Source organism: Petaurus breviceps, unplaced genomic scaffold (genome assembly GCF_028583685.1).
Source record: "Petaurus breviceps papuanus isolate PSGF00001 unplaced genomic scaffold, PetGlider_PUasm1.0 91133, whole genome shotgun sequence".
NCBI lineage: Eukaryota > Metazoa > Chordata > Mammalia > Diprotodontia > Petauridae > Petaurus > Petaurus breviceps.
The window spans coordinates 23,894,947-23,918,485 of record NW_027187419.1 but is presented as its reverse complement, the minus strand read 5'-3'; the positions used below and the strand labels follow the sequence as shown (position 1 = coordinate 23,918,485).

Here is a 23,539-nt window from a genome sequence, read left to right as displayed (position 1 = left end):
TGGGCCTGGGGTCAGGAAGACTCCTCCTAGTGAGTTGAAATCTGACCTCAGAAACTGACTAGATATGTGATCCTGAACAAGTCACTTAACCGTATTTGCCTCAGTTTCTTCATGTGTAAAATGGGATGGAGAAGGAAATGGCAAACTGCTCCAGTATTTTTGCCAAGAAAATCTCAAATAGGGTCACAAAGAGTTAGACACAACTAAACAACAACATGTATACATATACCTTTTGGATGGATTCTGTTCATTGACACTTGGTGCATTTTCTACCTTAGTCCATGCTTTAGTTGGCAATTTCTCAAGTTGGTAAAAGTTTTATGTACTATTCTTTATCTTACTTTATGTCTCAGGTTCTGTGGCATTCTATACTTACATTTTTTTTCCTATTTAACTCATTTCTGCCCCAACATCACCCTTTGTGGCTTCCTTGGCTTTTAGTATAAAATACAAATTTCTCTGCTTAGCATTTTATGCCATGCACAATCTAATCCAAGTCTACCTTGACAGACTTAATATACTTCATCCTTTCTAAACTAGCCTATTTGATTTTCTTCACATATAACATTCTATTTCCAATCTCTGCTTTGCCATAAGCTATCTCCCATGCCTGCCAAGCTTTCCCTCCTCACCTCTGCCTTTTAGAAGGCTTTGTTTCCTTCACAGCTCAACTCAAATTGCTGGAGATATAAAGAAAACCATTCCCTGAAGGAACTTAAATTCTGCTAGGAGGCCATTTCAGCTTCCTACATGAAGGCTTTCTTTATCTGTCTGGCAACTCATGTCTCTGATACTGAAATCACCTTGAACTTACTTTGTATATATTTTCTAACAGTCCTCCCTCACTTAAATCTGATTCACTTGCACATTATGGCATCACCTCCCTGATGTCATGGCCCTCTGTGAGAACAAAGGACAAACCACAACATACTATTTTTATACATATGTTTTCTCTCAATAGAATGGAAGCTCCTTGAGCTAGCACAGCACTTGGCACATAGGAGGAAATTCACAAATGTTTGTTGATTAATTGACATCAGACTTGGGCTCTGGCAGTAATGGATCATGCTAATCCATTATTTTTTCTTCTTTTAGGCTTTCACTTAATCTCTATAGCTGTAAAGCCATGCAGGAGCAGCTTTCCAGAAGAATGCTACTGTGAACAGCTTTTAAGGTTCTGATTACACAGAATAGTAAACCCTCTGTATTTATTCAATAACAAATCAGAGCAAAACATTCACAGTAAATCAAGGTACAGCATTCACAATGTTACAACTTTTTACAGATAATCAAAATACAACATTCACAACAACTTATCACAGAAAATGGCCACATAGTTTTCACCTTAGTGGTCACACAGTTTTGAACAAAGTATAATCCTTTAGTCAGTCAATCACTTAGTAACTCAATCAACTCAATCATTCAGTCATCCTTAAGGAGGCTAGGGTCACAAAACAGTCAAACTTCTCCACTCATGGGGCACACTAAGTTACAATATCAGTCAATACTCAGCACTCTCTTGAGGGGTAGTATAAAATATGCAGGCCATCCACCCTCAGTCACAAATAAGTTACAATCTTCTCAGGCAGTACACAGTATCCAAGTAAAGTCTTCTTTCAGCTTGACTCAGGGTAGTCTCTCAGATTCCCTGGATCCCCTTCCATGGTCCCAGCTCCTACTTGGATTCACCAAACTGTCACCTGGGTTCAAAGGCAGACAGCTCCCAGGTCCTTGTCCAGTTCTCCATGCACTTCCTGTACCAAACTGAAGCTCACAGTGTCCAGTCTAACTTAAATCCTTCACAGTCTCTGTTCCCCAGAAGTCAAGGCTTAACAAAGCCACAAACAGGTTCATGCAAAGTACCAGTATCACAGTCATGCTTCCTCAGTCTTCAGCAGATCCCAGGAGAAGTTGGTAGCTCCCCCGGGGGGGGGGGGGGGGGCTTTCCTCTTCAGCCTCCCTGGTGGCAGCTGCTTTTGCCTCAATGAAGCTTATCCCAAAGAGTTCTGACTCTCCCTCTTTGGGGCTTTTCCTTATATACAGTATTGCTCCTCTCTTTTCAGCCCCTTCAGTTACATTAGACACAATTCATACTTTATGTTTCTTTAACAGAGGCTTAATTTGAACTAGATGCTAAGTACCTGTCAGCTTAGCAATACAAAAGGAACTTCAAATTTCATTACTATTACAATAGCACAGCTTATTTTTTATTTGTGGGTTTTTCCATGTCAAGAGACTTCTTTTAGAGTCTGAGATATATCATGCATTCTTTATGCCTTTTTTTTAAAAACATAAAGATTCTTAAAGTGCACATAAATATAAGATAGGTGTGCATTAACTACAGGAAGTAGCATATTATCCTATGAACACCACATGAATAACATCTGTTCCATGTGTATCTTTAAGAAACTGTGCCATTTTCATTTTAGTATTTGAAGAAGTGATGGTGGCATTAAAAACAGCTCAGAATGGAGGACAGTCAATATTTTAGATCAATTACTTAGTGTTACATTGTAATTCTCACTCAAGTCACAAGTTTAAAATCATACATTAAATATGTCCTAGTAATAGTTAAATGTGAGAAAATAATGAAAAAAAAAAGCAGAGAAAGAGTTAGAAATATGTCAAAGTGCTCCTGAGCCAAAGTTAATGTCTTAGACACCCTTCACATAATGTAATTTCCTTAAGCAGAAAGATCCTGTTGCATCTAAACTTCTAAATTTTGTGTCTCCATCCTCCGCACACATTAGGTATTTAATAAATCTTATCATATCTGTGTAGTAGATAATGGGTTCTTTTCTGTATAGAAGGAAAAAAATCAACAACAATAAATGAGTATATATTCCCAAGGAAAAAGAATATATTCAAATATGCAAAGTATCCAAACTGGAGTAAATTCTATGTGCTATGATCATAATCTAAATATTACCTTTTGTTTGATACTCTTGAAGAACTAAGAGTATATGATGGTGTTCAGACATACTTTGATTTCTCAAGGATCCATAATTTCTTTGGATTCTCTCCACTGAGGCAGATCATAAGCTTTCTATGCCTTAGTAGCAGGGTATGTACATAGTGTACAGAATAAATCCATCACGTGGTGACCAAGCTTCTGATTCTGTCTCTCAGAAGTGGGCCTGGCTGGTTCTCACATTATAAAAAGCCATACCACCAGGCAGATCTTCAAAACTCTTCTAACTTCACCAGATCTGTCAAAACTTGGATTTTGCTGACATAACCTTGGAGATAACAGGTCAATGTCTTGATCAACATGTGATATCACAGCAGACTTGTATGAGCTATTGTTCCTTTATTTTACGAAAATGAATTGTGCCTCTTAAACTAAACTTAAAAAAAAACCTATGCCACAGATTTGTAAGAAGGAATGAAGAGCTCATAGCACCAGGTCCTTGACATTGTAATTACTTAATAAATATGGGATTGATTGATTGACTCAAAAAGCAAAATGTAGCTTGCTGTTGATGAATTCCTCATCAGTCAAATCCTTTCTCTTTGTGAAAGGCTGAATGACATTTTCTCTATTTTTTTTCCAGAATGGCCATTAGTATTTTCTTTATTTTGCTCAGATTTCTGAAAATAGAACATTTGTACACTAAAAATACAATTTACATGGTAAATTGCATAGAGAAAAGCCACAGACTTTTATGTCATTGAATTTAATAGCAGGAAATTATGTTTTCATTCATGAATAAAATCAGGATAAGACATTGCATTTTAGATATAGTGAAGAGCCTCTGGTAAATACTAACACATTTATATGTTAATTTTTAACAGAAATCATTTCACAGAATAATTTATGCAAGGCAAAAACAGAAATTATTTCAGAGGCATAGGTTTCTAGGCATTAATGTCAGTGTAAACAAACCTTCAAATTTAATATTGTTAAATATAATATCCATAATTCTCATTTTGAACAGGATAATATGATAAAGCAGCACTTTATAATGCATTATAAAATCAATTGAATATTTTTATCTGCCTTACCAAGACTGTAAACCCCTTCCGAATAGACCATGTCTTCTTATAGAACTTGCCTCCTACACTCTGGACTCTTAAAAGTCGTAGAGAAAAAAGTTTTATCTGTTGCCATATTTATCAACACATTTAATTAATCTGAATATTGATGTTTTAATTTTGAGTTGTAATTTTCACTTCACTTTTAAAATTCTATTGGAGAGGTAGTATGGGGAAATGAATAGAAGGCGTTCATTGGAATCTGAAGTACCTGGGTTTAGGCTCTGTCTCTGACAAATACTGACTTTGTGTGGCCTGACAAAGTCACTGAACACCTAAATATATTGGAAAGACCATTAAGTCTATGAGTTGGTGAGCAGATGCAGTTTTTTTTTTTTAAGCAATCGGGGTTAAGTAACTTGCTCAAGGTTACACAGTTAGTTATTTCTGGGTGTGATGCTGAGTGTCTGAGCCCAGGATTCCATCACCAGGTCATCCTAACACTGGAGCTGGTACTCTTACTTGCTGAGCCACCTGGCTGCCCCTGAGCAGATGCAGTTTTGCATAAGTGGGGAAGAGCTTTTTCCCTGGGAAGCCCCCTGTACTGCTGAAATCCCACATCAGAATCAAATTTTTTCTTCAGTCTTTTTCTATAAGACTTGTTTTCTCCTTGTTTCCAAACAAAGACCTCTTGCAAGTAAGAAGATTATGATGATGAATCATAATTGTTATAACATACCTATTACACACATTGTATGGACCAGGTTTTTGTTTGTTTTGATGTTGTTGTGTTTTGTTTTGGTGAGAAGACCTGGCTTTGAATCTCTAGTTTAGTTGGGTAAATGACAAAGGACAAAGGGCTAACCTTTGAATTTTAACTAGGTCTCAGTTCCCGTTCTGTGTCTTCAGGACAATGACTGTTTGATGACAGAAAAATTTCTTCCCTTTTCAGAGCCACAGACAGTTTTCTGTGACTAAGTTACTGATGTGTGGTGATTACCTCCTTACCCCACCACATCCCATAAATGGCATTTCCACACTAGGAATTCTATACTCTGATGAAGTCATAGTTCCTTAGCACAAAATAAAAGGAAGAACAAGTCATCTGCTTCTCTTAATGTTTTATTCTTCACTATCCTCTTTCTAGAAAATGTTTGAATGACTTGGCAAACTGAAAAGAATGTTCTAATAAGGTAAAGGCAAAAATGGTTCTGTAAAGGGCAGAATTTAATCTTCTGGAGAATTAGCTTTTTTTTTAGCCTCTGATTGGAAGCAATGCCAAAATTATTACAAAGGAGTATTCACCACTAGATTATAACACAGAATTCAAATGTTTTGTTTGCTCATTATCTAAACTGGTCTATGACAGGAAAGCTCTGACCCAGTTGGATTCATAATTATTATGAGATGTAATTGATGGAATTTTAAGTAAAGGACAAAAAGTTAAGGAGACAAAAGGGTCAAGTGAAAGAGAAGCCTGAGGATCTTGTACACAACAGGAAGGAAGCTGGTGGGTAGGAAAAATTGAAGATGGGAAATCAGAATGGTGCTAATTGATATAAGAAAGCTTCTAGAAGAGCAAAGAAAATATAACAGCAAAAACAGTAACTAGCATTTACATAGTACTTTAAGGTTTTCAAAGTATTTTAGAAATATTAACTCATTTCATCCTCACACCAACCTGGAAGATAGGTGCTATTATTTTCTATATATATTTTCTATTGTCTATATTTTCTATATTTTATATGCCTTAGGAAACTGAGGTAGAGGTTAAGTGACTTACCCAGGGATCACACAGATAGTAAGTATTTGAGCCTGGATTTGAACTAAGGCAGTTAGGTGGTACAGTGGCTTGAGAACCAAACCTGGAGTCAGGAAGACCTGAGTTCAAATCCAGTCTCAGGCACTTAGTAGCTCTGTGATTTGGGGCAAATATGGGTGCTCAATAGGTTCTTGAAGAATTCTCAAACAAAATGTCTTTCATAAGTAAGTTAATATTTTGTTATGCTTCTATGGAGGTACCTTTGGGCAACAATCCAATGAGTTTGGGCATCAAAGTAAGGCATGAAAAAGGGAGACCTATGCATAATTTAATCGTTCACTAAGTCTATGAAGTTTGTAAAGCACAGAGTCTTGACAAAAGGGTTTTTATTGATGGTGAACTTCTCCAAATGCTCCTATATATTTATATTAAACCACAGAAAATGCACAATTGCTCATAGTAAAACACACAGCAATGGGAGAGAAATTGAAATATCTATCCACATTGGGATAAAGAAGATAAGATGACTATTTATCAAATAAGCTAACAGTTCATTATCTATAAAATAAACAAAAGGGGTGGCCAGGTAGCACAGCGAGTAAGAGCACCGCCTCCAGTGTTGGGACGACATGGAGATCGAATCCCGGGCTCAGACACTCAGCACCACACCCAGAAATAACTGGCCTTGTAACCTTGAGCAAGTTACTTAACCCTGATTGCTTAAAAAAATAAAATAAAATAAACACAAGCGGGAAATGTTTGTAAATATGTACATTTCTCATATAAATATACACATATATTCCTATATCATATCATATACATATATTCCAATATCATTCACACACACACATTATATTTTTCTTAGATAAGAAGCCCCTCCAAACCTGGAAGCTAGATGTGCTTCACTTATTCTTGTAAAGTCTTAATTATTTTTTTCTCGGACCTTCTGTATCAATGGTGTCCATTAATTTTCCTGTGTCTATGAATCTATAGCAGTTCTTTAACATGAACTCTTTTTTTATTTGTGGTAATGAGGGGGTAGTATTGGGGGTAGATGCTAACAATTTCAATTTTTTCATAACCATTAATTCTCCACTATTCACTAGCTAGATGAAAGAAATGACAGCTGTTTAGGCAGCCTACTTGAAAGATACAAACAACCTGCTCCAACTGAGATGATATCTTTGAGTATAAGTTCATGCAATGTGATCTCCTCTTAGGTATTTTTACTGAGTCTATATTGCCATAAAATGTAATATTTAAAAATGAATACTTAGTTATCACTTGTGTTACATAGAGAGAAAAAAGCTAGATTAAAATTTCTTAATTATGACTATGAAATTATGATTGATCTTATAGTTTAGAATGAAAATAAGTTTACTTCTAAATTAAACTCTGACTGTAATATGCTCTCAATAGGAAATATTTTGATGGATTACAATAATTAAATTCATGGCAGTTATTGTTAAGTCACATATTTTAAATGTTAAAAATATTGTTCAGGTACCATATAACTTCTCAAAAATACTATTTTTTACAAGTTTAATAATCTTGTAAAATGTATCACATTATCTTTATATATAATTTCAAATCATATTTCTACTTGTGTTTTATATTTGTTTCAATTTTTTTCTGAACTTCTCAAAGCCCTCCTAGTTTAATAGATTTACATATATTTGAAATAGAATACAAATCTGGGATGTGATGGATATATATCTAAACACCTTTGAAATAAACATTCTATTTTTAGCTATGTGATTTAACTGTCTGCTGATTTCTATTTTAACTTCTCATACACCTCAAAGTACGTTTCTATTTTCATGTATTCATATCGAGGAACCATCATAACAGCACCTTTTATGGGACTGAATTGGGAGTTAGCAAGACCTAGATTCAAATCTTTTTGCTAACATATACTAACTGTAGAACTCTGGGCAAGTTGCATAATCTTTCAGTGACCCAGGTAATTCTCCAAAAAGGTAAATTGCCATTGCCAGACATTTGCTAATCTGTTTGGTAGAGGGACATTTCGCACTGAAAGATCAAACTATTGACAACATACAGTCTATGTACCTATATGTGCATGTATGCATATATGTTCATAGCACAGATAAAATCAGATCCATTGAAGCACAATATTGCAACATACATTTGATATCACATGTGGTATGATAATATACATATGTGCTAATAACAGTAATAATAATCGCTAGTATTTATATAGCACTTTAAGGTTTGCAAAGCACTTTACAAATATTATCTCATTTAATCCTCACAACAACCCTGGAATTTAGGTGCTATTATTATCTCCATTTTACAGATGAGGAAGCTAAGACATCTAAAGGTTATTGTTCTTTCCCAAGGTCACATGCCACACTCTTTAAGTGTCAGAGGCTGGACTTAAATTTAGGTCTTCTGATTCTAGGCCCAACTTTCTTTCCACTGTGTCACCTAATTGACTACACACACACACACACACACACACACACATGCATGCGCACGCATACTATCACACCCACATCTCTTAAATCTCTTCACTTTTTTGGGAGTCCTAATTGATTGTGCTTCACAGACTATTTTAGAAAGAGGATAGTTTAATCATTTCTCCAACTGTGCTTTCTCACTGGCCTATAAAGACTCAAAACTCAAGGACTATTAACTTTATTCCTTGGAAAATATAGATCAATTTCAGTTTAATCTATAGTTGTATTAGAAGAGTGTGGTTGAAGAAAAATAGTAATTAATGGGTTTCTTTTGGTATTTTCATCATATCTTCATTATGAAGAAGGAATCTCATTATATAATGATGGAAAATGTCAGGATATAATAATGGGTTCTATGATTTGATGAAGTTGAAATGTGAAATGTATACCCTTCTAGCCAGTGGCACTGGCCTCTTGGATGTTCCATGAACAAGATAATCCATCTCTTGGCTCTACACATTTTCTTTTCCTGCTCCCCAAGCCTGGAATGCTCTCTTTCCTCTGCTCCACATACTGACCTCCTTGGCTTACTTTAGGTCTCATCTTTTATTGGAAGTCTTTCCCCACCCCTCTGAATTCTAGTGCCTTCCTTCTGAAAATTGTTTCCTATTTATACTGTTTGTAGTTTGCTTTGTACATTTATGTTTGCTAATTTATATTTGCATGTTGTCTTCCCTATTAGACTGTAAGCTCCTTGAGGGAAGGGAATTTCTTTTGCCTTGTTTTGTGTCTACAGTGCTTAGCATAGTACCTTGTACATATTAAGTACTTAAAAGTTATTGATTGATAATCTGGAGCGTAGAGTACACAAAGAGAAGTAGTATGGAAAAATGCTGGAAACTTAGTGGAAGGTGCTAAATATTAGGCAAAATTCTGATTTTATTACAGAGAGAGTTAGGGAGTTATTGGAAGATGTTAAGCAGAAGACTGACATTACCAGATCTGTACTTCAGGAAGATACCTGATTGTAATTTTGAAGGATAGATTGGATAAGGAAGAGAATAGAAGGAGGAAGATCTATTAAGGGATAGTTGTAATAGTCATAGGTGTTATTGGACAATCAGTTGTTCAAGAAATGTATCAAACGATGACTGTGAGCCAGATATTTATTAGATTCTATGAATAAAATGAGAAAAATTAAGCCCCCTCCCTTATAGAGCTTAAGTTCTATTGGGTGTGACAAAATGTACATTATGTATACAAAAATTAATTATTTCATTCTCTAAATACTTATTTGTTTTTTCCATCTGTCTATGAAGGATAGCATATTAAAGTAGTAATGTATTAATAAATTATACATAATAAATAATAACATAATAAATTAATAATATGAATTAGTTCAACACATAAGAACAGAGCAGGTTGATTTTGCTTTACGAATTGGTGTTGTTCTGTTTCCTGGCAGACAAATTAGGAGAATGCCTTCAAATGCCTCTCAGATTTAGTGTTGTCTCCAATGCCTTCTATTCATAGCTGTTTTCTGGCAGCATGTCTGCTTCATAGTCTGTACCTGTTTTAATAACCCACCTGAAGATCAACCAGAGGTGTTGAAGGAGAAATGTTATTTTCTTTTGAAATGGATGAAGGAAAACTTAGTTTTGGCCTTGCTTTGGTTCTGTGTTCTTAATACTTTTTTCAGGAATTTTATAATCTCTTTGATTTATCATCAGCCTAAGTGTCTACTACAGTTATATCATTCTTACAAAATAGGCCTAAAATTTTGTTAAGCTTTTTAAAAGGCAACTGAGTCATTTTGGCATCATGAGGACTTTCTTATAACTAAATGTCAGAATGAGTGTAAAAATAAAATGAATCCAGTAAAGCAGCTGTTGATAATGAAGGAAAAAAATTTTGGAGGATAATTGAGGTGAGTAATGTATTAAATCCTGGGGACTGGACTAATCAGGTATTTTAAAATATAAATTTTCAATCATGGAATTTTATGTGGAATCTGAAACTGTCTTTTCCATGTCACAGTATGAACAATGGCATAAGACCAAACTTTCACGATGGCCAGACAGTCACTCTAAGAATTACTAGGTAACCTGTTAAATGCCATTCTTAAATGAGGACAGCCATAAGAAAATAAAATATTAATGGCAAATATGTCTCTGAGTATCTGAAAATATTTGGAGCATTTCATTCTACTTTAAGTGTGCAATGACTCCTTTTATTCAAAACTATCAAATTAAAATTATCTGATCTGGTGTCTTTCCTAGCAGTCATATATGATTAGGATGGATTTGATTAGAATTCTCCAATTCCTCCACTTTTGTCCTATAAATTTAAAGGCCAAAAAAGGTACAAGTTTACAGCAACAGTATATTCAGGGGCAAAAGTAGAGAGAAAGAAATGTTTCTAAATCAATATTATTTTTTTTTTCAATTGCAGTGCTTTTATGTACAGGGGCTGGATCTCTGATTTCATCAATATAAGAAATTTTCAGAAGTAGAAGCACTTTCTACTAAAGCAGGAAGGTATCTTCTCTGTAACTTAAAGTCTTAAAGAGATTTGCCTAAGGCATAGAGAGTTTAAGTGACTCTCAGGAAGACATGGTTGGTGTGCCAGTAGTATGAGTTAGGACTTGAACCCAGGATTTCCTGGCTCCAAGGCAAGCTTTCTGTCCACACATATTTGCCTGTTTTTGGTGTACAAAATTTTAACAGCAATTACATCTTTGTGAGCAGTAGCCACAGCATCAAATTTGCCCTCCTCCCTTTTATTTTTGTTAATTTTTTATGCAACAGCAGACTATTCCTGAACTAAGTGAACTAAGGCCTTGGTTACTTAGAATCATTGCTTCTTATCATTGGAAGGAATCTTTGAAGTCTTATAATCCAGTCTCCTCCCTGCTCTCCCTATCAAAGGAATGCCTTCAACCATAGCTCAGACCCAGGGGTGTGATCATCCCATAAATCTCAAATAATTTTCTGTTGTTGCTCATCCCTTTCAGTTGTTTCTGACTCATCATGACCACATTTTCTTAGCAAAGATATCAGAATGAGTGTCTATTTCCTTCTCCAGTTCATTTTACAGATAAGGAAACATGAGGCAAACAGAGTTAAGTGACTTGCCCAGCCAGGTTCACACAGCTATTTAGTGTCTGAGGCCAGATTTGAACTCAGATTTTCCTGACTCCAGGCCCATTGCTCTATTTTCTACATAAAATATTTCTAATGACAGGAAATGTACCATTTAATAAGGCAATCTATTCCATATTTGGGCAGCTCTTGTTTTAAGGAAGTTTTTCTTACATTAAATAAAATCTACCTCCTAGAGCTTCTACTCATATGTCCTTATTCTGCCATTTGAGAATACATAGAATAAATCTAATCCTTCTACTTAACAGTTCTTTAAAATATTTTAAAATAACAAGTCCCTCTCCATCCAAGTCTTCTCTAAATAAGTATCGAGTTCCTCCCTAGCCATTTTTCTCTGGGTCTGATCTAGTTTGTCTCTCTGTCCTCCTTAAAATCTAGTCATTTCAAATCTGCTTTCAGTTTACAAATAGTATATGACAGTTCACTTCCTAAGACGATTATTAGTCTTTAACACTATTCCAATGCATTATAGAAAATCATGCCTACAAGCAAGATTAGAAATTTGAAGGGTCCTCAGGCATAAAGCATATGTCTCTTCAGGAATTCCAGTTTTAAAATTCTGAGTTCAAATAATATCTATATTCACCAGTCCTGTATCCTGAATAGGGCTTGACATATTTTCATATCTGTATTTTTGGGAAATATTTTATTGAATAGGATTTGCTGACATAAATGATCCCACATGCAAAGAAACTTATCAGTGTTCTGAATCCAATATGCTTGAAGGAGGGAAGGTCTTTATTTTTTTCATTATATTTTTAACAATATCATAGACTCTCTTTGAGAGTAATTTTCAGTTTCAAAGATTCAGCTGATTTTTTTATTTTTTAAGAGATCACTCTAAAAATAATAGTATTTTCATTTGCTCTCTTCTTTTTGAATTCTAACTTATTATTAAAAAAAAATAACATACTGTATTAGGGTGAACTTAGATGGCCTGCATAGTTCCACTTAGGTTTTTTTTTTCTTTTTCTTAGCTAGTTATTTTTTATGTAACACTGATGCAGTACAATTTCATAACTATTTCAAATTGTAGACATAATTAATACTATAAAATTAGTAAGAATACAAAAGCGTAACCCCACTAGACAGAAAATCTGGTTTTTGAGATGGACCCATGCTGAGGGAGACACATAAGAAGATAATGTGTTATACAAAACATTTAGAGCAGGCATATTAAATTGCTTTTCCATTTTCCTTTAGATGAGCATAGAAGACATCATTAAAATATCTGCATTGCTGAGTCATACCACATGTTTTACTATCATACATAGTTCTTTAAAGATTGTCGAGACCAAGCTACAGCCTTTGAAGGGCAAAAGAGACTTATAATCTATTTGACAGTCTGCCAATCTGTGTTTTATGTTTGATATGATCAATGAGCTATACCTAGGAAAACAATTCTGCAAATACTTGTGCTATATCTAATTCATTCTTTGTTTTCCTAATTAGTGATCCCCACTCTCCCAATTCAGATAAATATCTTCACTTTGGCAAGTAACTGGACAGGAAGTGATTGCTAGTATAATAAGTATCTGTGCACATGATCCTAAAGATGCGAATTCCTTATAGCAATAGCTAAAATGAATTTTGAAAGACATACTACATGTTTATCTTTCAGGATTTTTTTAAACCCTTAAGTTTTATTTCTATTAGCTTCAAAATCCTTGTTTTCTTTTGAATATATGCCAATACTTAATAACCACTCTATCTTTCAGAAGTCTTTCCTTTTCCTTCTTACGTTTTATTTCCATTTTGGCTATATTAACTTCCCCTTGTATTTTGGCTATCAAATTAATGTTGCTTTTTTACATTCAAGACTTCTGCTTGAGAGTTCATCTAAAGTTCTTTCCTATATCCTCGTAGAGAGTTGGAAAGCACTTTAAAGGACATCTAGAATTCTCTGGAATTACTATAGAATTCTCTCCACAACATCCAACATTTATTTTCCTATTTCTATATGAGCACTTCTAGTAACAGAGAAGCCATTACTCCAAAAGACAAGTCATTACATTTATGTTCTTTTTTTTTGTCTGAATCCTCCTTTCTTTGTACTTTTTTATTTGTTAGGCCTCAAAGATAGCTCCTTTCCCCATTATCATTAGTAAATTAATTTTAAACTAACTTTTCTATATGTGTAAAAAAGAAAGAAAAGTTAGGATTAAAAGAAATGGACTAGGTATTTGGACAGAAGGTATGAGTAGCTTTTTTCTGCACTGTTAAAAGTACTACCGACTCCAGTTAGAGTCCAGTGGTGTTCTGGGTCTGCTTATCTGGCTTGGGAGAACTGATTGTTAAATTTTCAGTGTAAATATTTAAGCTTTAGAAATCAACAAATGTACAAATAAGAGTTTAATTTGCTGTTTTGTTGATTGCCTAGACTTAAGAAAATGATGGGGAAAACGTTAATAATGTAAATTAAGCAAAAGTGTGTCATGAATACATTTTTCAGAAATCTAGTTACCATTAAATATTTATCAGTACACCCCTGAGAGTACAGATCCCTTAAAGCACTGAAGTAACTAGATATGTTTTTCTAAAATTAAATGTTTTGTTTCTTTAAAAGCATTTTTGTTGTTGTTGCCTATTTGTATTTTTTAAACTTATACATTCCTATTTATGTATGAAAGATAATTGTGTTATATAGAAAAATGCAGACTGGCATTAAGCAGCACATTTTACTAACCTTTGATCCCCAAATAACACCTTTCACAAACTGTTAGGGAAAAAAATGTCAAACTCGGGATATTTAATTTGGGAGAGTCTTGTATACAGTATGAGCCTATTGTATAAATGTACAGATTTAATGGATATGGGAACATAACCTTTGTATGCAAAACATAATTGTAGTTTTTATGCATATTAATTTCTCAATAAATATGTAGGATATCAATTAATAATTAAAATCTCAAAATGCCATTAATTTAATATTTTTCAGTGTCACCATCCCCTTCCTATTTGGGTCTGCTTTTCTTAAAAATTAACGTTGATATCCTAAAAGGGGGCTGACTAAAAGAGGAGGATCTAGAACAATTGCTCTTCACATGTTCTTATTTGTAAACATTATAATTTAGATGTTACCATCTGGGAAGCAAGACAGTTGAGCTGTGTGAGCAGAAAGGTCGTAACTGCTACCTGTAGTAGTCAGGAGGGCATTAATTCTTTTCCTACCCTTCATCCACTTGTGGAATAATATAAAAACAGGAAGATCCCAGGTCTTTCCCTTCCCTTTTTAGTTTTCCTAAAATTTCCTTCCTTCTGAAGCTGTAGAGTGGCTTCTTTAACATGGAGGGAGAACAAAACAGTCAACTACCACCTCTTGATAAAAGAATATATGACTCTAGAGAGTCTGCTTACATTATCAGCTTTCTATTTTCCTTGTATTTAGACCCCTGCATTGAGTGAAACCCTAGGGGAAAAAAATCTTGTCCTGTTCTGAAAGCCACCCAAATGCTTTGATAGAGTACACCAAAGAGTCAATTGATGATGAGTATGTCACATGCCAGTTTATCCTTTCCTATTCTTTAAGGGTACCTCCATCAGAGTACTTAGGATACTTTGTTCTGTGTTTCATAAAGTCCAAGTATGGCAACATTTCAGATCTTTCAAATCCAATACAGATTTACTAAAATATACCATCTGGCATAGCTTTGAAAATACATCAAAACAAGTAATGTGTTTGGCAGAGTTGAGTATAAATGAATACTAATTTTATTATTTACTTACCTTTGTACTAAATTGTAAAGTTGTTATTTTGCGGGGGAGTTGGTGCTTGGTTGATTTTTTTTTTTGCAAGACTAATGAATTGTTCTATAATTTCCTTTGATTCAAAGACCATGTTTCTTTAAATACCAAGTATTTGTGGTAGTTGCTCAATAAGTACTTGTTTAGGGTGATATATTATTAGAATACCTTTCAAAGAGAATATCTTAGAAGTTACATTCCTCTGTGTTATATACTTCTAATGAGAATTGTCTGAATAGCTTAGTGTTTCTATGTTCTGCCTGGGGCGTGTTGGAATGGGGTACCTCTCTTTATTGCTAGACATTTCAAGGTCTTTCTATTCCAGAAATCCCTTTGTTAAGAGAGGCTCCATTTAAAACTCAGAGGTTCTCTTATCACAAAGTTATGTGATATATTAAAATGGCCTGATTTTCTAACTTTGAGATTGAAATCTCCCATATAAATCTTTTGTATAGTATCCTTTTAATCTACCATTTGTGATGGTACCTCAAAAGTGCTAGCTTAGGTAGGTGAAAAGAAGACTTAGAGCATTTTTTAAATCTTTTCCTTCTATGTTGGGCTTTGAAAATGGGCTATTTGTGCAGAATGAGGGTAGAGAAGATAATCGACTCTTTATTTGATTTGCTTTATTTATTAAAATAAAGTTCTATCACTGTCTTTATGTTTGTTTATTTTCCAATCTCTACATTTCCCAGAGTATCTTTCCCCCTCAACAAACATTATGTAATTACCTAAGTATGTTCAAGATACTTTGCTAGACCAGGGTAGAAAAAGGCAAAAGAGAAACTACCTTAAGGAACTAGTGATCAATATGGAAATTTTATGTCAAATTAATATCCTCCTCACAAATAATGGCATGCAGTGTTTGGTTACCTGGGTATGTTAATTGGTGGGAAAAAATAATCACTTAAACCCTTTTCTGCATAATTATAGTTTGACTTGTCTGCGTATCATAATATCATAGACTTTCAGATTGAAAAGTGACTCTGAGGTCATCTAACCTGATGCATATCTAAACAGAAAACACATTCTACAGTTTCCTTCATAAATGGTTGTGCAGTCTAGACTTGAAGAATTCTAGGGTAGAGAAGCTTATCAAATCTAAAAGCCAATCAATTTGCTTTTAAGCAACTCTAATTATAAATATGTTTTGTTTTGTTTGTCCCTTATATCAAACCAAAATCTATCTTTTCATCACTTCTATCTGTTGCTACTAGTTCTCTATTATACCTTTCCCTTCTGTTTGCCCTTTAAATACTAGAAGGCAGTTACAAGTTCCTGAGTGTCTTCTGTCCTCCAAGATATGCATCTCTAGTTCCTTAAACTTATCCCCCAGTGATATAATTTCTCCATTCTTCTGCATGCTGATCACTTCTCAGTCGATAAAATTTGTCAATGCCCATACTGACCTGTGAAACATAAGACTGCATATTTTGTTCCAGATGTGGTCTAACCAGGACAAAATGCAAAGTCAAACTCCTGCTAAGCACTTGATGAAATAAAGTCTTCCCACTCGTGCCTGAGCATACCTTGAGCTTAAAATGACTTCAAGAGATATAAGAGTTTGAGTTCATGTCAGTTATTTCAGGATCAAGGTTCACAGATCTGTGATTGCTTATGACATCTTAAAGAGAAGACTGCAATCTGAAAATACCAAAGGAGCATCATGAGAGAAATTTGTTTTACCATGAATGACCATATTTGGACTCACCTTGCTTTTGATCCAAGCTTCCTCTTTTATTTTCTGGACTTTCTTTACCTCCTTGAATTAATATTTTCATGGTCTTCTGCCTACTTTTTCTTGTATCAACTGTTTTTCTGACACTGAAACATACCCTAGCACCTAGGCTATCCCTCTTGGATTTGGTCCCCAGAGTCCCTGCTCCAGCCATCCCCTCACTCCACCGCCACATACATAAACAGCTCTCAATCAAAACACTCCACCCTATTAGCAACCATAATTTTGGTCTATGGCTAGTTACACTCCATTAACTTTCAGTGATGAAAAGAAAAATGTAACAAAAGAAAACAAGAAGACAGGATATACTCCTTTCCATACAGAACTGTTCTGCCTGCTGCTGCTGCAGTGTTGATGTATTACTGTAGGGCCCTAACATAATTAATCAGTTTTCATATGTTGTGCTTTACTTCTATCTTAAAGAAAAGAGAAGTAAGGGAAAAAATGGATTGAGGGTTCAAAACAGAAATATATGGTAACCATTATAGTATAGTGCCACAAATTCACAGTATTTGCTTCAACTAAAATTAAGGCATTTGAAGAATTAGTGGGATTATTGAACACTCACTCCTCACTCTCTAAACCCCTTACTTTGTGATTTAAATTTCACAGAAAGAACTAACAGCCAGATGGAAAGATGGTGTATATTTTGGAAAGGTCCATCATCTGTCTCAATTTTTAAAAATCAAGAATTCCTTAGAGGCCAGCTAGGTGGCGCAGTTAGTAAAGCGCTGGCCCTGGAATCAGGAGGACCTGAGTTCGGTTCCTGCCTCAGACACTTAATGCCCTCACAAAAAAACAACTAGCTGTGTGACCTTGGGCAAGTTACTTGACCCCAATTGCCCTCCAAAAGGCAAAAAAGAAAAAGATGAAGGGAGATATTTTAAGGGGCAGCCAGGTAGCACAGTGAATAAAAGCACCGGCCCCAGAGTTGGGATGACCTGGGATTAAATCCAGGCTCAGACACTTAGCACCCACCCAGAAACACCTGACCATGTAACCTTGAGCAAGTTACTCAACCCCAGTTGCTTAGGGGTGGCCAGGTGGCTCAGACAGTAAGAGCACTGGGTCCCAGAGTCGGGATGATTTGGGGATCGAATCTGGGCTCAGATACTTAGCACCACACCCAGAAATAACTGGCCATGTAACCTTGAGCAAGTTACTTAACCCCAATTGGCTTAAAAAAAAATTCCTTAGGTAATATTACAGGTTCTCTTGTATATAATTTAAAAATGACAACCATTACACTCCTTGAATTATCTGAATTTGGCACATTAATGGCCAAAATGATGTTCTAGCCAATGAGATTACATCAGTGCATATTGTAGAAGTTAAACATAAAACTTCTAATATAAATACTGTCCACATATGCAGAAACAGATTACCAAACAAGCCAGCAGAAAAAGAAAGTATGTATGTGTATGTATGTATAGGTATATATGTATATGTAAAATATGTATGTATATATGTGTGCATACATGTATATATGTGTGTGTACATACCAGGGCTTAGATAACATAGCATTGTTCTACTTGTCGTTTCTAAGATTCAGAGTAAAGCTTCTATAGAAAAGGTTTCTATGACAGAGAATGTCATTCAAAAATCCATCAGATGTTAGACTATGAATCAGTCAATTATTAAACATTTATTAAGTGCTTAGTATGTGCCAGGCAATGTGCAAAATTTTAGGGATAGAAAAAGAGACAAAAAACAGTCCCTGCCCTCAAGAAATTTACAATCTAATGGTAGAGAAAACATTCAAATAAATTTATACAATTCCAGCTGTATACAGGATAGGAAATAATTGAGAGAGAGAAAGTGCTGGAATTAAGAGGGATTAAGTAAGACTTCCTGTGAAAAGTGTTCTAACAATACATATTGTTTAGCATCAGGCAATTTTACTCATTCTCATGGTGATAAAGGCTGAATATTGTATCCCATGTTGAAACTCAATGGCATAATACATCCATATGCTATAATTTTATTAATATTAAAAATACTCAAATGTGTTCTTATCAATCCATGAATTTACTCCAGCAAAGCAAAACACAATTCATACATGCCCACCTATTCTTTGAGATCTTTGTCCTTACTGACCCCCTACACCCAATAAATTAAGCACATAGGGTCCCACCGAGTGTTCTAGAGGCCTTTGTCTCTTTCTGATATCAAGATGGCACCAATGGAGCACTCTTCCTATCCACTGCTCATCCCTGACTCTTGCTGTGTGAATAGCCTATTTTGTTTTCCTGTCATGCATTGCCTTGATGACATTTCTCGCTCTCTTTCTTTGAATTGTGATATTAATTCTTAATTATTTGGAGACACGTGTTACAGTTTGGTTTTTTGATCATTTGTTTGTTTTGCCATACAGAATATGTAATAGCACTCTTTTTGTTTTTGCTTTTTGGAGGGGGGAGGACGGGGAAATTGGGGTTAAATGACTTGCCCAAGGTCACACAGCTAGTAAGTGTTAAGTGTCTGAGGCTGGATTTGAACTCAGGTCCTCCTGATTCCAGGGCCATTGTGCTATTCACTGTGCCGCTTAGCCTCCCCATTGTGCCACCTAGCTACCCCAATAGCACTCTTAAATAGCTGTGTGTGCAAGATGAATTTTGACCCTGTTTGCAAAGTAACAGTAATGAACCAAATCAAATGCCAGTTCAATCATTTGGTATAAAGAGTAAGTATCAATAATACCAATTCATTTCAAATTAAAATAACTCTGAGGTATTATCTTATACTTATAAGATTTGTCATTATGTCAAAAAAGGAAACTGGTGAAAATGTTGAAGGGTATGTTGGATGTTGGGAAATTGGAACACTAACACACTGTTGGTGGAGTTGTGAATTGATCCAACAATTCTGGAGAACAATTTGGAATGATGCCCAAAGGACTATAAAACTGTGCATACCCTTTGATCCAGCATTGCCACTCCTAGGTCTATATCCCAAAGACATAAAAGGGGGTGGGGGAGGACATATCTATACAAAAATATTCATAGCAAACCTTTTTTTTGGTGGCTAAGAATTAAAAATTGAAGGGATGCCCATCAGTTGGGAAATGGCTAAACAAGCTGTGTAATATGATTGTGATAGGATATTATTGTGTTATAATAAATGACAAACAAAATTGCTTCATTAAAATATGGAAAGACTCACGTGACTGAATCCAAGTGACATGAGCAGAACCAGGAGAACATTGTATATAGTAACAGCAATATTATAAGACGAAGAACTGTGAATGTCTTAGCTATTCACAGTAATACAGAAATCCAAGACAATCCCAAAGATCTCAGGATAAAGCATACTGTCCACCTGCAGAGAAAGAACTGATATTGTCTGAATACTGACTGAAACATGCTATTTTTTACTTTCTTTCATTCTTTTTTCATTTGTTTTCTTGTACAAAATGTACAATATGTAAATATTTTACATTATTGTACATGTATAACTTATGTCTGATTGCTTACCACTTCAGGTAGGGAGGAGGGAAGAAGGGAAGGATAGAATTTGGAACTCAAAACTTAAAAAAAGTCAAATGTTAAAAATTGTTTTAACATGTAACTAGAGAAAAATGAAATATATATTTTAAAAAATAATACCAATTTGCAAGTTATAGGATATACAATCTCCTTTTTAGATTACTACCTGAAAGACTAATATTTTATATCCCATTGATTGATTGATAGATTCACTTACTTTCTTTGAAGAAGGCATCATGCTAGGCACTAAGGATATAAAACTAAAACAAAAAATAAGTTCTCTGCCCTCAAGGAACTTGTATTCTTTTGGTCATTCCAAGATAAAATGCATCAATTCATGACATTTGTACTTCAAAAATAAAAGGACTGTCCCATGTTTTCCTAAGACAACTCATTTTTTTCTACATTTTTTTTCCATAAAAGATCTCTGCTAAGCTTTCTCATTGGCTACTGAAAAAGGATATGCTATACTTCTGAGCTTATTAGTGTCAGGTGGGTGTCTAGAATGACAATTAATTGTTGACTCCTTTGTCAACTATGATTGACTTCTGCAGACCATAAATTATGATAAGTATATAGCATTCTTAATTTCCCTCTTGGTGTCAGAATCTTGCTTAGCCAAAAAATACCAGATGGAACTGAAATACCAATTACATTCTGCTCAATAATGATCTCATCTAAAATATGCATAGATTGACAAGAAAGCCTTTCCTGTTCTCAAAGGAGCCAATTTTGGCAACTTCTTCACTCTTTCACTCATTTATTCATTCAGTCTATAAACATCTGTTGAATGCCTGTTAGGTATATGACACTATTATGGATGCTGATGAGAGGAAAATGAAGAATAAAAGGCACAATGCTCACATTCACCAAACTTGGAGTCCAATAGAAAGGGGAACAATGTACATAAGTAAGTATGCTACAATTTAGAATATGATGGATGCATTAAAATATGTCATGAGTGATTCAAGTAGAGATAGATAAGTACTAAGAAGACATATCAGGACAATTCATGAAGGAAGTCACACCCAAGGGTTGAATAATGGACAGTTTTTTCTAGGCATTGGGGAATATAGTATAAGCAAATTCATGAGAAAGAAGAAAATAGCTAATTAAGGCATATTTCACTGTTCAGCTAAAATGTACAGTGTGTGAAAGGGAATAGTATGACATGATGTTGGAAGGTAGGTTGGAGTAAGATAAGGAAAAAAAAATCTGGTTTGTCAGGTAAAGAGTTTGAATTAGTCAGGTGTTGCAGTTCTTTTATACTATGGATATAACTTTCATGAGCTAGTCACCTGACCTCTTTGAATCCTTATTACCATCATCTTATGGAAGACCTTCCTTAAATTAAAATTTAAAGTTAACACTGACCTTTCTTGGATCTATAGATTCCAGTTTTTGTGCCATCTCTACTAGAATTTTTATGACATCCCTGAACTGCCTCTAAAGGCTTAACCAATACCACACTTATTAGTACAGAATGGACTCATATTTTTAAAGTCATATAGACAATAGTCAGCCTAAAAATTATCAGAAAAACCTCTGCATTCATAAATTATCAGCAAGAATTATCAAGTTCAATCCTCACACTCATCATCTAGGGAAACAACTCTTGTGGAAATGTAACCCAGCAAGGCACCACTATCAATGCTACAGACTGGCCTCTCAGCAACCCCAAATCTAGAAGATCCAGAATATAATATTCTCACCATCAAAAATCCCTTGCAGAATCAAATTGTTCAACATCTGAAAATGATATGATTTTATTAGTAGAATGGCATTAAAGAATATACACCTCCATCTGCCTTACTGTTGAAGGATGCTAAGGACCCTACCTAGCATCTTTCCATAGGACTTGGAGCTGAAACCTCCTATGTGTATTTTTATTCCAATTAGAATGTGAGCTCTTTGCGATCAGTGGTTATTTATTTTTCAGGCCTGAGAACAATGTGTTTCACATAAAAAAGTACTTAATAAATAATTTTTCATTCATTCATTCCTCATTGATCATCTATACCTTCATTCATTTTGTGGGAAACATAGCAGTTCATTCCAGGAGTTTATCATATTGCTTTACAACATGTAGGATGTCTGTCATTAAATTTGGGCCCTGAGTTCTGATCCTTCTATAAGAAAGTCACTGACCTTTCCCTCACCCAAGCACTGGCTAGATCCTGGATTTCATTGGAGCAGGGCATCTAACTCCAGCCCTCACATTTTATCTTCTCATCAACTTGGAAGGGAGGTAATATAGTTAGAGATGATATATGTAAAAAATCTTTGAACACAGTAAAGCACCAAATAAATGTTTGCTGTTATTAGTGTTATTCTGAAATAAGTACTTATAAATGTTTAAAAGGTTAAAAAACTCAAAACACATGGCCTTGACCACACTACATAGAGCATATTATTTATATGAGTCATTGGTTAGAATCTGTTTGCTGGTCTGGAATTGATTCTGGTATTGAAAAGATCGGAGGAGATTGTAATATGTGTTGACCTACTAACCACTTACATTACTATGGGAATTAATTTAGAAAGTCACAGTCGTGAAGGAATCTAGTTTTTATGTACAACTACTCCAAAGGAAGAACCTGTTTATGGTAGTCTCTAAAAAAAACATTACTCTACATTATTATTTTTGACAGTGGTTCTGGATTTACTGCTGTTGAATTTAAGGAATATGTGGACAGTACTAATACTATTTGTGATCAACTTTCTGATTATGAGCTTTTAGAAACTTACTAAGCCAGTACATAAAAAACAAAAACATAGTCTTGTTACTGGAATCCCACTTGAAAACTACTTCTATTTGGTAATGCCTATCTGTCTGTTGGCATGACCTTTGAGAACCTAAGATTATCTTCAAATGATGATAGCTAAACATTTTTCACTGAGCTCTTTCCTTTAAACGACTTGTTCCTACTAAAACAATTATGAGACAATGTTTCAAAATGTCCATCTAGACTTATGAAAGACACAGTAACATATTGTGAATGTTTGCTAAGCATGCATATATTCTTTGATGACTTACACCTTAAGAATGAGTATTTTCTAGGAGTTACTGGTCTATATAAGGTGAATTCCTGCCAATAAAAACGGCATGATCCTTGTGGTTATTTAACTAACTGATTAGAGTAAGGGTCACAAATTAACTGAGGGCCTCATCTGGCCTTAAAACATTTTAAATTTATATATATATGTGTGTGTGTGTGTGTGTGTGTGTGTGTGTGTGTGTGTGTGTGTGT

The 23,539-nt window shown here is 34.8% G+C and overlaps 1 protein-coding gene across 1 annotated transcript in view; it reads left to right on the top strand.

The window, feature by feature from the left end:
* Positions 1-23,539, top strand: part of CNTN5 (contactin 5) — a 1,715,246-nt gene that overhangs the window by 211,479 nt on the left and 1,480,228 nt on the right. The gene's annotated exons all lie outside the window — the stretch shown is intronic.